The 15923-nt window shown below is 42.0% G+C and overlaps 1 non-coding gene across 1 annotated transcript; it reads left to right on the forward strand.

The window, feature by feature from the left end:
* The first annotated feature begins 6437 nt into the window (after window positions 1-6437).
* On the forward strand, window positions 6438-6509 carry Trnat-agu (transfer RNA threonine (anticodon AGU)). The gene has a single exon. It is a non-coding gene; the product is annotated as a tRNA-Thr (tRNA).
* Window positions 6510-15923: the final 9414 nt, after the last annotated feature.

Here is a 15923-nt window from a genome sequence, read left to right on the forward strand (position 1 = left end):
CTATGAAAGGCTGCACCAGAAAAGACAAAATCAAAACCGGAGTAATTAGGGAAAAATTTGGGATGCAACCAATAACCCAAAAGCCAATCCAATACTAAGAAAAACGGTGAGAACGGGTACTTCGTAAGCCGCCACAAAGACTTCCAAAACCAATAACAGAATATAAAACGTGAGGCAAGATACATGTGGGAAGACTGATAGCCTAGTCCTGGAGCGACAGAAAAAGAAAATTTTCTTAAAGCATTACATTTAAAAATCATTAACCGTTTGTCATATAAGGAAAAGTAGTACTACGAAGGCAGCATACCATCCTAGCATTTTACTTGGCTGGAGCTGCTCGTATTTTGTATTCGATGGAGATGAACGCTTTATTGATGTAAGGAATGTGGAAGGTATTTCAGAGCCTGTCCTTTGCTGCTTTAGTACGTTTTATAAACATAGATTTTTGAATGAAGGAGGTCCTAAATCGAGGCGGAACGAGGCTGGAATTTGCATAGGTTGCGAGCAACGCAGCTCCTGTCTCGTTCGCCAGCATGAGTGGGATTTTAAAAAGAAAACTACGCATCGCTTCCCGAATTACGTTTAGTGACAAATTTACATCTCGCACATACTCGTACAAGATGAGTAACGTAAGACGTAACACCCTTTTTATTTCGTAAATGGTGCCAGATATCGAAACGAGGTTTTCAGCGAATTATAGTATGCTTAGGGGCACGTGTTTAGGGGCATGACAGGGAATCTTAACTGTTGTATCGATCAAGATATAGAAGCAAGTATGATTTATTAAATACAATGATACACATTTTTAATCGCATCCGAAATTTCTTGAAAAGACAAGCACATGATATAATGATTGTTAATTTTGAGGTTGAAACTCTTCGCAAAAATGTCTGAGACATGTTCTAAAACTGAAAGGCAAATCGACCAGAAACGGCTATTGCTTTGTAAACACGCTCGTGTTGGACTACATCGTTTTATCAAGCACTTCGACTGTCTGCTTGTCTGCTCTGCAGAACTAGCAGGAACCGTGTGGTCTATCGATAGATTACTTATGCTTCAACATTCCTTGCACGCAAACATGTACACTATAGTTTTATACGGCGAATGTCAAACAAATGCTGTCAAAATGGGATGGCGGTAAAGGGATGTTATCTTGATCGTCGTTGTCCGTCATACCTGCCACTTGCACGATTTATTAGGTCACTTGTGAGAATCGGCAGCTTCAACGTCAAAAATAGCACAAGGACGAGGACGAGGACTGCAACTGAAAGGGCGCATGAAAAACTTTTTCTGTCTACGATGTTTATCATCCCGTATGGTGGCACGAGCATGTTGTCAGGAAATGAAGGATCAGCCGGACGTGTGTCATTCGCATCTTGAATCGACATAAATTCCATCCCTATCACCTCTAACTACATCAAGCACTTGGAGGACGTGATTCCAAACGTCGTAAAGAGTTTTATCGGTCTGCTCTGCAGCGCCTGGGAGACGACACTACGTTTATCCAGTTTTCTCTTTACTGCCCATGCAACTTTTACAAAACAACATAACGTAAATTTACGTAACATGTAGTATTAGGCAGCTGGAAATCCATATTAGCTTCGACAGGTACAACACTAATGACCGTGGAGTGTTAACATGACGCGGGATCAAAGGAAAATCATGCGAGGGACCATACTTAATCACAGAGTAGTTAAATGGAAATACGTGTGCACATTTCTTTCGAACATTCTACTTGCTCTTCTAGAAGAGCTACCACTGGATAAGCGACAGTGTATGTGGTACCAACACGACGACTGGCCAGCTAACTCTTCCCGTGTTGTAGCGCATACTGAATGAAATGTTTCCTGACCGTTGGATAGGACAGAATGCTACCGTACAATGGCCGGCCAGGTTCCCTGATTTCACTCCTCTTGATTTCTTTCGATGGGGAGCACTGAAAAATGCAGTCTATCACGAAGCCCCACAGCACGTAATGGCATATCATCTAATGCTGTTTCGTCTGCACTTTGATCTCTCGAACGGCTATTTCAACTGTGCGTTGCAGAATATGGTAAACAGTTTGAGAACATGCTTGAGTAAAGTGTAAAATTACATTTCGTTACGAAAAGTATTTATTCTGTGGGTGTCATCAGTCATTTTGAATAAAAGGTTTAGTTTATTTAAAGTGTATTTCGTCTGAATACAATTTCACGTAGTACCTGTAGACATATTTTGTCCAACAGAAGGTGTTTTATCGTTAAGGAGCATTCAGGCGTGTCCCGGAAAAACTGCTCGGGTATTAAAATTATTATTATTGTTATTTTAAATTATAAGAAAGTTAATACTACAATTTATTTTTCCGTGATTAGTGTTGTTTATCATTATGAAGTGTGAACGACTGACGTCCCTGTCTCGGCTTTGACAAGTTAACAGCTACGCGGAGGGTCTAAACTGAAAACTGCCTGACGACACTGTAGTTATTTCGCCAAGACTATGGAAACGTAGACACTTATGAGACAATTTTATTAAGCCCCATATGGCGCCAAAGAGGGTAGCATATGTCGCATTTCCATATACAAAAATCATAACAGTCCCTATATCTACGTCGTATGGGAAATGAGGCTTTATCTTAATAGCGTAGGCCTGCCTTGCTGCACGTAATGACGGAGCTTGGCATGAGAGCTCTGCTTGATGTTGTTTACATCGCATTATCGACTTTGGCGGCTTTGCTTTCCTATATCAGTACATTTTTCGGAGTCTTACGAAATATTTCAACGCCAGTATCAACAAGTGCTTTACCACTGTAATTGTCTTTCCAAGAGCTATTGAAAGCGGCTGTGAAAAGTATACGGTTCCACAAAAAACTGTTTGTATCAATATCTAGGTTGATACCAGAGTTAGATGCCCCTCAGCATACTATCAATCATGTAACACTTCGTTTCGATATCTGGAATCGCTAACGAAATAAGAGGGGTGTCACACCTTACCTGACTCCCCCTATATAATAAAAACAACAAATGTATTACATTGAAGCAATAGTTGGAGTTTATAGCAGGAACAGTGGAATCAGTCTCTTCCTGTAGCATTTACGGAGGTAGAGAGTTCACTTGTAACAGTGAGACCGTCCCCTGACGAAGTAAATGTAAGGATGTCACAGATCACAGATTTTACCTGACGAATCACTTCTAATCGTGGACTGTTGTTTAGTTAATGGGTTGTTCATAAAATAATCTCATAGTTTTTGTATTTTACATTATACTTTAGAGACAGCACTCACATGATTAGAAAAGAATTCTCCTAGTAGTTACTAATTGTTTAGGCACACTGGTTCGTGAATTAAAGGAAATGAAGTATCTGATTATAAAAATCAGATTCTTCTATTAGTTTCGAAATTTTTACAAATAAGCAATCTATTTATCATATCGCTGGTATTCATTCGCATGACTATGCGTCACAAAATGTGTATACAGGGTGAAAATTATTTAAACCGAGAAACTCGGTGAAGTTGTGCTGGACAGAAAAACAAACTTTATCTCTACTATCATAATTACCTGTGAGCATTTTTTTTAACCCGGTAGAGGATGTAATCTCTTCTATTACTTAGGCGATTGCGCATACATGGGGACGAATCAAATGAATGTGAGAAACGATCTTCATGGAAAATTGTTAATCCATTTCACTTACAGCATATGCGCAATCAGGAATCAGATGGTTACCCACTCAGAGCATAGTTTTTGCAGTGATACCTAGAACAGTGTAAAATGCACCCTATATTTCCGTCGTCAGTGCCGGTTACAGATGAACGAACGTTCAGGCATGAAAGGGTCTTCAACATCACAGTTCGCATGTTTTGAGTGAGATTAATCAACATGCCACATTTACTCGCGCTCATCAATTGCGGTTCTTGGAGAATGTGTGGGAAGATGTTGCTGACGATTCTTTAATTGTGCCATGTTTCCTGCCTCGGCCATTAAATTGAGAGAGCATTGGCAGAGTTGATAGATGACGTACCACTCGTTACAAGACAGCGCGTATGGTTTTAACATGACGGAATGTCGACACATTTCAGTCGTCCTGTGCGCCGATTCTTAAGCCGACAGTTCCCAGGAAAGTGGATTGGCAGTGGAGGTCCTGTAACATGGCCCAACCAGTTCCCTGATTTGAGCACTCTGGACTTTTTTGTGTGACGAGAGACGTGCAACCTAGTTTAGAAGACACCTGTTGAATCAGAAGAGGATCTGGTAGACCGGATAGCAGAACCAATAGGAATTAAGAATACTCCTGCAGTCTTTGACCGTGTTAGATAGAACATGACCCACCGGTGTAGCCTCCATTTACAAGTCAATGTAAGTGAAGTAATTGTGTTGCGTTAATGTTGTTGTGGCCGGCCGGAGTGGCCGTGCGGTTCTAGGCGCTTCAGTATGGAACCGCGTGACCGCTACGGTCGCAGGTTCGAATCCTGCCTTGGGCATGGATGTGTGTGATGTCCTTAGGTTAGTTAGGTTTAAGTAGTTCTAAGTTCTAGAGGACTGATGACCACAGATGTTAAGTCCCATAGTGCTCAGAGCCATTTTTTAATATTGTTGTCTCTTTGTTATAAAGAACTAAAACTTGTTTGTATTACAGGAAAACACATTAGAAAAAGTGTTTTCATTTTCTCATCCAACTTCCTAGAATTTTTTAGGCTGATTAATTTTCATGCAGAGAAAACTTCCTTTACCGGCTCAAAAAAATCGTCACAGGAAAGTATGGCATTAGAGAAAAATATTTGTTTCGGTGTCCTATGCAGCCTCCCAGAGTTTGTCGGTTTAAATAATTTTCAAAAAAATGGTTCAAATGGCTCTGAGCACAATGGGACTTAACATATCAGGTCATCAGTCCCATAGAACTTAGAACTACTTAAACCTAAGTAACCTAAGGACATCACATACATCCATGCCCGACGCAGGATTCGAACCTGCGACCGTAACAGTCCCGCGGTTCCAGACTGAAGCGCATAGAACCGGACGGCCACCGCGGCCGGCAATAATTTTCACTCAGTATAAACTGCACTATAAGTAACCGAAAGAGTTTAAAGGTCGAGGTTCGTATCAAGATTCTAAGGGTGTTGACTTGACTGTGGCTTGCCACCAATAATGAATGAATTGCTGGACACAGGAACTGTTGGCCAAAACGAAGAATAGTGCGTTTCATCTTAACGGTTACAGTTCGACACATGGCTTTTCTGCTCGCTTAATTGTTGTTGTGCTGTTCACCATTCATCACATTGTCGAGAGTGAATGAGTGATGGTCTACTCGTTTTAGAGGACGCACTTGTGGGTCTGGAGAGCATATTATACCATTTTTGCAGGGCAGTAGGGTAGTAGTAACAGTAGTAATATTAGTTTCCATTCGTAGATCACTTTCACGGGGATACTGGACGTGTCTTGGTATTACAGTTTGAGAAAGACAAAAATAACGTAATTCATATATACAGGCATTTATATACTTACATGTCTGGTTCGAAAAAAAAAAAATGCGACGGGTAATCGGCCGTGGTTTTATAGAAGGAAATACCTCTCGTTTGCCTAAAGTAATTTAGGGAAACCACGGCAAACTTAAATCACAATGGCCGGATCCCTCAACGTTGGCTATTACTCGTATGCGTCCGCAAGGTGGGAAGGCGAGTGGGGGAAGGCCCATCTGGAATCTGGGGTGCAGACTTATCATTCATTATAGAACTCTACCGCATCTTACTCCTATTTCAAATGGAAGTATAAGGTTCCAGAGACCTTTTCAAGTCTGAGACATCTATGATGTATGTATGCAGACTGAAGCGAATGTATGTAGACGGAAGCGACAACTGAATATTCGTACTGAGGCCAGGGTTCTAACCGGGTCGCCTGCTCACGCTGCAGATGCGCTGACCACTACGCCACGCTGGCACGGTGGCTTTGCACAACTGGACGGACTACCTAGCACGCCTCCCTCCTCAGTCCAAATTCCCATTCATGCCGCACCACACTAGCTAAGGCCCCTAATCTCGAACAGCATTGCATATACTCTCCAACTTTATAGGATTAACACCTCAGCAGCGAGTGGGTTCAAATTCTGTCCTTCGAACAAATTCTCATTCGTCGTTTCAGTCTGCAGATATACATCGCAGGGACCAATGACCGTAGCAGTCTGGTCCCTTCAATCCCACAAACCAGACAACCTATACATCGCAGATGTTTGATACCTGAAAAGGTTTCTAGGACCATATAGTTTCATTTGATTGAAGCACCTATGCCTGGGTTTCAGGCTGGAGCCACCGTTTCGTACGTTGCAGAGGTTCTATTCCAGTGCTGGTGTAGAGCCTCTGCAATGCTGTTCAGTTTTATGGGGAAAACTAAGCGGACTGAGGCGTTTATGGGAATTTGGATTGAGGAGGAAGGAGTGCTAGGCTAGTCAGTGCACATGTGCAGAGACAGTGTGCCAGGGTGGCGTAGTGGTTAGCGCATCTGCCTAGTGAGCAGGAGACGCAGGTTCGAATCTTGGCCTTGGTACCAGTTTTCATTCGTCCCTTCTGCCTGCCCATATCCATTACCCTTACTTATTTTTGTACCTGCATTGAACTGGTAATAACTGTATAACATTTCAGAAACGAAGCGTATCCTCTGTGTACCCTGTTTGAAAATAAACTTGTTCCGTTCAATCACAGTATTGCTGTTGCCGACAACACTGTCCACTTTACTCTTTGCCTTCAAGCTTGCAATCACTAATGCTCGATTCTACCTCGTTTGTTTTCCGGCCAGTGTTAGCTATAGTTAACTGCGATACACAGTGCCTAGGTTCAGTGAATACAATGGAAGAGTAGCGCAACGACGCTTTGCTATACTGTTCCGGCAGCAACGGCGACCACACTACAGTATTATTGCATCTGTTGATTGCAGCTGTGCTCTCTTAGTGTGTTATACGTACTGGTGATTGTATGTTACTGGCTTCTTCTCTGTTGTGGAGGTATTTTCGCAGAAATAAAGGTAAGTGCAGTGGCAAACCGAATAAACTTTAATTACGTTGTTACTCTGTAAGTAGCCATTGAGAACTAGTGGTCCCTTGAATCAAAGTACAAACTTCGAAATTTCTTCTATGAAGTTCCTGTTCACGTCTTACATACATTTTATCCTCAAAGTTTGGGCCGCACTGTGTAAACAACAGTGATTGAGTTCGATTAAGGTTTTCAGGACCGAAGTTTACTTCTCCTAAAACTTTGGGGCTGAGAGGCCATGGTCGATGGATAAAACTATTTAAGTTTCGTTTTCTCGTATCTGTCAACAGATATGAAACCCTGGCAACTGCCTAGAAAGCCCCAATTGCCCCGAATTTATTGGGGATCATGAGCTGTATAAAGGGAAGTTCACTTCTTCATGTGATTTGTATTTTGCTTTTATAGAGCTTATAATGCTTCTATAAATCCAGCTTCTTTAGTTGCCCAGTGTATCATCTCCTCTGAAAATGTCTCCGGCAGAGGAGAACGAATAGTCCTATACACTGACTCAGCCCATAAATTTTAACAGTAGACAGACAATGGAGATCACTATGGTAGACATCATATCACCACTGTAAATAAGAAAGGAATGGAAAAGTGAAGTAACTGCCCTACGTCTTGCCTGCTCGCTAGTGTAATCTTCATTCTGGCGACCATTACTCGTGCCGTTAATTTCGGACGCATAGGCCCACATGAACCGGGACGCTCATGCGTGTAAACCGGGTGCGCCGACAACAGTAATTCCCGTTGATCGCGCTGCTGGAAGTCCCTACAGGCTGCCTACGCTGCTCGGGGCGAGCACCGTGAATATTCATCGAGTTACCAGAGAGGGGCTGGGCGGCGCATCAAATATGCTATTAATAACAGACAATAGAGTGTGCAGTCGCATGTGGTTGTCTGTGCTTAACCAGCACGTAAGCCGAAATACTCCTAGTGCAGGCGGATGGTATTATGCAGCCAGCGGCATATGCTCTAACCCTGTTTCCCGTCGTACAGCGCACCGGCTATTGGGTCACGTGGTCTGTCCGTCCTGTGCCGGATACACAAGCGCTTTGGACGAGGACATGTATTTCTTATACCATCAGTTCTGATCACTTGAAGTAAATGCAGCGTTACAAGAAACAATCCATGATAACACGATATATTTTCACAGCGCTAAGTACCTCCTCCTATACTATTAGCAGTGATGTGCGGTGGAGGGTACTTTTGGTACCACCATCTTACCCCCTCCCTCCCCCTTCCCCCCCTCCCCTTTGCGTGTTCCATTCACGAATGGAGAGAGGGAAGAATGACAGTCAGTATACCTTTATATGAAGTCTAATGCCTCTGGTTTTCTCGTTGTAGTCGTTGCGCGAGAAATATGGAAGGAACTAATAAATTGCTGACTCTTCCTGGTACGACTCGCTGGAAATTTCTATAGCAAACCTCTCCGAGGAACACAACACTTCTCGTGGTGTCATCAACTGGGATTGTTTGAGCATCTCTGTAAAACTCTCGAGTCGACTAAACGATCCCGTGACGAAACGAACCACGTTAATCCGATCTGCTCCCTTTGTCAGAATAGTATCAAGACAGGTTTTTAAAAAAAATAGGAAATTGCGCTTACCAAGTAATAATCCTAGCTCCTATCGAAGTGGTCCCTTTGGATATCTAGACAAATCTGCCGAAGTTTCTGGAGGTTTTGGAAGCTGCGATCCTTGTAAGCTCATTTGTCACCGCTAGTTGGATGTCTGCGATATCTTGATGAAGCTTTCCTTACAGCCGCCTTTTCACTCAAGGAAGAAAAAAAAAGCGAGGCGAGAGGTCGGGCGAATATGGCGGATGTGGGGTGGCAATAATGGAATATCTGGTCATAAACTCGGTATGGGGTCTTGCATTGTCACGCAGTAAGAACCAATCCTGCGAATGCTACAAATCCAGACGGTGGCGTCGAAATGCTCGTCGTAGGCGTTTCGAGACTTTAATGTAAAGAGTTTGGTTCACTGTTTGATCTGGAGGAACGTACTCATGGAGAACTAATCCTTTACTATCAAAATTGCGATCAACATTGTCTTCGTTCTCAAAGGTCGTCGTTTGACCGTTTTCAAGGCTGGTTATCAAAGACTCCGCTATTTAGTATTTTGACGCTTCGTGTGAGCGTCATATTGGTAGCATTAACTTTCATCCCCAGCGATAATCTTTGACACTAATGTGGGATCACGTCTGGCTCTGTCCGGTAGTTCAGCAGAAATTCTTCGTGTTCCCTCCTTCTGTTCGTCTCCTAGTGCCTCAGGGATGAGTTATGCATGAAGTTTCCGTTTCCTTAAATTTTCGCGTAAAATCTTATGACACATTTTAAGTTCTTCTGACAGCGCACACACAGTTATATGACGGTCTACTTGCAATAACTTTCTTACACGCACCGCGTTTGCATCGGTATGTGATGCAGACTGGCGACCAGCTCTAGGATCGTCATGCATTGAACCTCTGCCTTCACGAAACCTTCTGTGCCATTCGACAGAACGACTTCTTGAAAGTGCCTCGCCTGCATAGGCTTACTTAATAATTTTCCATGTTTCACTAGGGGTTTTCCCGAGCTTAACGTATAACTTAACGTTCGCTCTTTGCTCACACTCAGCATCCATTATGTCACCTTAACTAATGCGGCAAGAACCCAACGTGTTGCTAAGCACAGCCCTGCCACCTAGTGAATTTGCGTGGAAACATGGCCAAGGTCATTTCAAGGATGCACACATACCAGGTATCATGAAAACATTTGTTCCATTTCAGTATTTGCAAACTCATAAATTAAAGAAACCTGTTCTGGAACTTTTCTGACAAAGGAACTACATCTATACATGTTCCACAAACCACTGTACAGTACATGAATGAGGATAACTTCTACCACTTCTAGTCATTTCCTCTCCAGTTCCACTCACAAATGGAGTGAGGGAAAAACGGCTGTTTAAAGGCCTACGTGTGAGAACTAATTTCTCGCTTCTTATCTTCACGGTCCTTATGCGAAATGTACGTTGGTGGCAGCAGAATCGTTCTGCAGTCAGCCTCAAATGCCGATTCTCTAAATTTTCGCATTAGTGCCTTGAGGAAAGAGCAACGTCTTCCCTCTAGGGATTCCCATTTGAGTTCACGAAGCATCTCCGTAATTCTTGCACTCTGATCGAAACTATCGGTAAAAAATCTAGCAGCACGCCTCTGAATAGCTTCGATGTCTTCGTTTAATGCGACCCTGGGCATCGCAAACACTCTAACAGCACTCAAGAATGGGTCGCACTAGCGTTCTATATGCCGTCTCTTTTGTAGAAGAGCTACACTTCCGCAAATTCTCCCAATAAAACGAAGTCGGGCATCCACCTTCCTTACTACCAAGTCGACGAGCTTATTCCACTAGGCTGGCCGCGGTGGTCTCGCGGTTCTAGGCGCTCAGTCAGGAACCGCGCGACTGCTACGGTCGCAGGTTCGAATCCTGCCTTGGGCATGGATGTGTGTGATGTCCTTAGGTTAGTTAGGTTTAAGTAGTTCTAAGTTCTAGGGGACTTATGACCACAGATGTTGAGTCCCATAGTGCTCAGAGCAATTTGAACCATTTTTTTTATTCCACTAGATATCGGTTTTTAGCTTTACACCTAGATATATAGTCGAAGTGACTGTGCCAAGCTGCACCCTGCTAACGCTGTATTCAAACGTGAGGGCATGAGCAATACTAACGAATCAGTGGCACAAAGGCACTTCTTTCGTTTCCTTAAGGTTCTTCCAGTGGCTCACCACCTGTCATATGCTTTACCCACAGTTTCTTTAATGTGGTCTTTCCATTTTAGGTTGCTCCAGATTTTCTCCTGGGTATTTTTTGGCATTTACAGCTTTCACAGATTCGTCAGTAGATGTGTTACAGAAGGGTAGCAGATCTCTTCACCTATTTATATGTTACATATACTTACATTCAAGATGAATATCCAATCTCTGCACCAGTCATAAATGCTCTGTAGCTCTTCCTGCATTTCACTATATTCTTCTCGTATTGCAACCTCATTGTAGACAAATTTCGTCATCTGCGAACAGCCCCATGCCGTTTGTGCTTTAGTTCGTTGGATCATTTCTGTATATTTTTAAAATTAATGCTCCTATCGCTTTACCTTGCTGTATTCCTGAAATTACCTTTACATCTGTCGAGTTTGTTCCATATAGAACGGTGTGTTGACTTCTATTGCTAGGAAGTTCTGAATCCAAGTACAAATCAAGACCGGTACTCATTAAATGCGTGGTTTGTTAATCAAATGACAATCCAGAACTGTCACAAAATTTAATATTAGTGAGAAAACGCACTCACATTTGGGAGGACGACGGCTCAAATGCCCGTTCGGTTATCCAAATGTAGATCTGCTTAATTTCCTTAGATGACTTCAGACCAATTCTGGGATGATTCCTATGGAAACAATACCGTCTCTTGTCATTCCAACCGTCCCCAGTCCGAGCTTGTACTCCTACTCTAATTACAATGTTACTCTTAACAAATTAAATTTAACCTTACACAACGAATTTCAAACTGTATGAGGCCCAAAATCATTTAATGGGACAACATTTATCTCGCCGTCGACGGGACACTGAAACACTACCTTACTTCTTTCGTACGTTCTCCCGCCAATCTATTATTTAACACCAATAACTGATTCCAGAATGAGATTTTCACTCTGCAGTGGAGTGTGCGCTGATATGAAACTTCCTGGCGGATTAAAAATGTGTGCCGGACCGAGACTCGAACTCGGGATCTTTGCCTAACATTGACAATAATACAGAATGCCTTTATTTATAGCATCTGAAAGGAAGTAGGACGCCATAGAATGAACAAGGTCGCATCTAAGAAAACCAATTTTCCACTTTTTTTCTCACTGTGCTGACATGGTACTGTTGCTTAAACGCTGTTTTCTCTCAGTCTCAATCACGGCTTCAGATTGTTCTTGTTTTACTTACAGTCGGATTATAAGTAAGAGTCTTCTTGTTCAAACATGAGCGGAATCCCAAGTTCGTAAGGCTATAATTCTAGATTAAGAGATAACGTACTGTATGCAGCTTCTATGATTTGAGGGAAGATCTTCCTACATACTAGGACCTTCGAACTTTCTTGCGCAGCATTCGAAAGTGGATCCTTCACTTGATGGTTCAAAATGGTTCAAATGGCTCTGAGCACTATGGGACTTAACTACTGAGGTCATCAGTCCCCTAGAACTTAGAACTACTTAAACCTAACTAACCTAAGGACATCACACACATCCATGCCCGAGGCAGGATTCGAACCTGCGACCGTAGCGGTCACGCGGTTCCAAACTGACGCGCTTAGAACCGCACAGCCACACCGGCTGGCTTCACTTGATGTGTTCTTCCTTCTTCCCATCGAAGTAAATAAGTTACACATACAAGTCCCCGATTACTTTGTATTTCTTACTCAAATTTCCACGAAGGCAGCACGTCGTATTTAAGGTCAGTTACATAAATTTCGGCACGAAGACATCATTACATACTGTAAATAAAACGATGAATTACAAAATAACTAGAATGAAAATAACTATTAGCTCTAGAACTGTTAAGTGTATAAATGAAGTGGCTTGTATCAGACTGAAAATATTGCTCAAAACATAGTCTCAAGTCAGGAGAGTATCATGTGTGACGCAGTCGAGATTTAAATGGCAGAATGTACAGAAGGGCGTGATACACAAAGTCGTCGCAGCAGGAAGCCGTGCAGTAGTGACTACCATGCAAATAGTTCTTTGTAAACATCAAGAAACTATTTACGTCTGAACCCGCTCAGTTCAATAAGTAGCGAAACTGACCAGGTTTTGTTAGGAGCAAAAGTTTCAGTCCCTTCCAGCAGGGTCCAAGTACGGCCACTAAGTACCCAACAGCAATTTCTTCAATTTATATTTTTATGTAGCTTACATAACGTTTCACACGAGGTAGATGGTTATAAGAGTACAATTTCATTTCTGCTATTTGTGTTTTGTGTAAAACAAGTAGCAAAATTTTCCCCCGTCTGATTGACGTAAAACTTACCAGAAATTTGATCGCAGTTATTTTAACTAGACGAACTTCTGCAACTGAAGATAATTATAGCGCTGAAACAGCAGATTGATGCAGTGTATCAACTCAGCCATTCCGAAACAGTCCGATGGGGTTTTGTTTTGACGTATTAAAAACTGACCGTCGTACTGTCTTAAGGCTCTGAGCACTATGGGACTTAACATCTGAGGTTATCAGTCCCCTAGACTTAGAACTACTGAAACCTAATTAACCTAAGGACATCACACACATCCATGCCCGAGGCAGGATTCGAACCTGCAACCGTAGCAGCAGCGCGGTTCTGTACTGAAGCGCCTAGAACCGCTCGGCCACAACGCCCGGCCGTACTGTCTTAAGAATTTGTTTGGAGGCTCATGATGTACAAGTACTTTGCCGCGACGAGTCGCGTTAGTGTCTGAAAATGGCTCTGAGCACTATGGGACTTAACATCTTAGGTCATCAGTCCCCTAGAACTTAGAACTAGTTAAACCTAACTAACCTAAGGACATCACACACATCCATGCCCGAGGCAGGATTCGAACCTGCGACCGTAGCAGTCGCGCGGTTCCGGACTGCGCGCCTAGAACCGCGAGACCACCGCGGCCGCGCGTTAGTGCCTGACAAAAATACAAGTATGTTTACATTCGGAGAGAGCGCTTTACTCAGGTGGATCTCACATCTGTGTTTCAGTCACTCACTATCATGATGGTGGATACTGGAGATAACACTGTAGAATCTACAGGATTCCGTATAAACCACCTTGGATCTTGAAAACTCTTTTCTTCATAAAAATATCTCTGTCTTGCGTAAGGCTCAGCTATTACACATGGCATCATACGAATTCGGTGGTCAACAGGTTTCACATCCGTGATTATCTTAAATACATTGTAAGTCAATCTCCTACGCTCCCTCTCCGCCCTTCACCCCCCCCCCCCTGCCCCCACCCCTCTCCACGCTCCGTCCAACGCCTTACTTCTTTTCCACATTTTGAATAATGCAAATGACATTCAACTGGACGGCTAAGGAAGAAGTTTAAGTGCAATAGCTAACACCAGGTCGTCGACTGACAAACTTGTTCCATTAGACCGTAGCGTACCTAATCTGTTACCATTATTTATTACTTTCATTGGATGATTCAGGGAGATAAAAGATAGCCTCTGGGTCTTTTTTAGGTCATAAGTTTTCTAACTGGCTTCAGCGGCCCGCCACGAATCTCTCCCCTGTGTCAGCCTCGTCACCTTAAAAGCACCACTTGGGCCTAATGGTCTAAGTTATTTTGTTCTATATATTCCAATATTTGTCTTCCCTTAAAGTTTTTACACTCTTTATCTCAATCATGTATCGTGGAAGGTATTCCTTGACATCTTAACACAAGTCCTACCGTCCTGCCTCTTCTCCCTGTCAGTGTTTCTCACATGTCCCTCTCCTCGCCGATTCTATGGAGAAAATTCTCACTCCTTATGTTACCGGTCCACCAAATTTTCGACATTCTTCTGTAATACCACATTTCAGTCACTTCTATTCTTGTATTTTCCGGTGTTTTCCACAGTTCATGATTCACTTCCTTACAATGCTTTGCTCTAATCGAACAACCTCAAAGATACCATCCTCAAATTAAGGCCGTTGCTTGATACCAGTAGACTTATTTGATCTGGAGTGCCCTCTTTGCCTTTGCTGGTAGATCTTTATTTTTAATTTTTTTGCACTAAGTCCCCAAATACAATAACACGAGGTGGTTTCATTTTGTTGTCATGCTACGACGAGAAGTATAGACAGATACAATCAAAGACCCAGAGAGATCTACAAACAATGATTTTGTAATTGGAAATAAAGAAAGAAAATCTTTGTCTTTTTGGGTAGATAAAAGAAATATTCTCAATTTGATCTTACCTTATTATTCTGTTGGGTGTCGCACAGATTAAACGTGAATTATACGTAATGCTATGTTAAATAATGTCCATATCAGCACTGATCGTGTCGTGATAATTATTCCAAAAATACCTTCAAAAAATTTAAAAGAAAAAATATTGCTGAAAATGTTAAATGTTGTCATCTTTAAAACGGAATCGAATAGTTTCGTGTGAATGTTTGTTCACCTTCATTTTTAAAACCGAACCTGCGGAATAAAGGAACGAAGTGCGAATGTTGCACTAAATGAGGTTTTAATCTATGGCATGACATTTAATAATCACACGGTAACACAGTTATTAAACTGATCGAGTCCATAAAGATTTTTAGCCTAGCTGATATTTTCTACTTTCTTAATATAACATACACGATATATATATATATTTTTTACTTATAATGTGACAATTGGAATATGAACGTGTGGAAAATTACGTAACTCAATAATATTCATTCAATGATGTAATTATTTCTTAAAAAGATGATAATTATGTAAAACAGAGACAATATTTGTCTCACATTCTTTGTTAATCTATGTCATTCTTTTCTTTGGTTTTGTACCATTTTGTCGTCTTCTTCTGTAATATAACATACAGTCACCATTTATCTTTATTTTACAATTTCCATTACCAAGTTTAGCCCATATAAAAAGATACTCATCGGCATTTAGTTTCTTCTTCCTTCTAGTACTCAACACAAATGGCATACTGGGAACAAGTGTACCATATGGAACTTTTGCTACGAGTACTGTTGTCTCTGCTATACTCCATGTCTTCCATGTAAGAATATTTGCATCTGGAAAAGCTTCAAGGCCACCATAATCACAATGGTTGCCCCATACTACAGCAAGTGTGAGCCATGTACTACCTCCAAACACGGCTTGTACATCACATGTAAAGTTCAAACGGAGTCCACGAAATACGTTTGGACCTCCAATTAATTGTTGTTTATTGAACTGTCCAGAAAGATCGATATCTAT

The sequence above is a fragment of the Schistocerca nitens genome, chromosome 1 (genome assembly GCF_023898315.1).
Source record: "Schistocerca nitens isolate TAMUIC-IGC-003100 chromosome 1, iqSchNite1.1, whole genome shotgun sequence".
NCBI classification, from domain to species: domain Eukaryota; kingdom Metazoa; phylum Arthropoda; class Insecta; order Orthoptera; family Acrididae; genus Schistocerca; species Schistocerca nitens.